The sequence below is a fragment of the Pseudophryne corroboree genome, chromosome 1 (genome assembly GCF_028390025.1).
Source record: "Pseudophryne corroboree isolate aPseCor3 chromosome 1, aPseCor3.hap2, whole genome shotgun sequence".
Classification (NCBI taxonomy): Eukaryota; Metazoa; Chordata; class Amphibia; order Anura; family Myobatrachidae; genus Pseudophryne; species Pseudophryne corroboree.
Genome location: NC_086444.1, coordinates 296,710,522 through 296,712,027, shown reverse-complemented (window position 1 = coordinate 296,712,027; position 1,506 = coordinate 296,710,522).

The window sequence follows — 1,506 nt, the reverse complement described above, 5'->3', positions numbered from 1 at the left end:
GTTCATCTATTATTTAACTGGTTCCAGCCAGTATCCACTCCGTGCTAACAACAGTCTGGTTCCAGCCAGTATCCACAGCAGCTGTTTTACCTTCAGCAACCCAGCTTTTCCTGGAACACCAGCTGGCACAATCCTGGGTTATCTCCATTGCTACAGTCGGGCCTGGTAAGGACTTTCCACCTAGAAGATCATAAGAACTATCTCACACTACCAGTGCCCTGTGGCTCCTGCCATCCTGTAGTACCCAGGAACTGTATTTATTATTTGCTGACTTTTATGTTTTCTTTTACTGCTGCTGTGTTGCGGAGTTGTCATAATAAACATCATTGACTTTTATCCAAGTTGTCGTGGTCACGCCTTCGGGCAGTTATTATTCATGTTACTTACATGTCCAGGGGTCTGATACAACCTCCCAGGTTCCGGTACATCTCAGCCCCTACAACTGAGGCTGCCTCCCGTCAGCTCAGGCCCTCAGTTGTGACACAGACAGACAGACAGACAGATAGATAGATAGATAGATAGATAGATAGATAGATAATACTGCATAAGCCCCATGCTAGGTGCAAACGTTTTGTCAGAAACAGATTCCCCTTCCTGGTACACATGACTCAGAATCACATGGAAGATTAGCTACATGCCCAAGACATTCACATGACAATCCCAAATGTCAGCTGGATTCCATATGTTCACATTATCCCTGCGCAATTCCCACTCCAATACACCTGATCAGAGGCGGATTGGCCATAGGGTTCACAGGGAAGATTCCCGGTGGGCCGGCGCACCCGTGGGGCCTGTTTTTTTTGAGGACATGTGGTCCTTTTTATAGACATAATGAATAAGATGCTAAATAATTTGCATATATGAAAATTACTGCCACTTAGCCTGTGATTGCAGATGATCTAGTGCAGAGGTTCTCAAACTCGGTCCTCAGGACCCCACACAGTGCATGTTTTGCAGGTAACCCAGCAAGTGCACAGGTGTATTAATTACTCACTGACCCATTTTTAAAGGTCCACAGGTGGAGCTAATTATTTCACTTGTGATTTGTGAGGAGACCTGCAAAACATGCACTGTGTGGGGTCCTGAGGACCGAGTTTGAGAACCTGTGATCTAGTGTATGCTCTGCTTGCCTGCTTGGCTGACATATAAGATTGAGTGAATAGTGATTGGGATACGCGGTTGGTGTAATAAGCAAGAAAATATATATTTCTAAAGAATGATATAGTTTCCTAAATTCTGAAGGTGTATCATATAATGTGCTCATAATATTTCATTTTTATTTCTTTTAAACTTCCCCCTTGATGCTGGACATCCCCACTATCTGGAAAGTCTTGGGGGGAGGGTGCTGCTGACATGGCCCATGGCTAGACCTTACACCTCTGGTGCTGCCCATGTGGGGCCACTAGTACAAATTTTTCCAGGGCCGCTTTTTGTTCCCAATCCGCTCCTGCACCTGATTTAACGGAATAACAGATCTGGATAAATTCTGTTCAATTCAGAATAGGA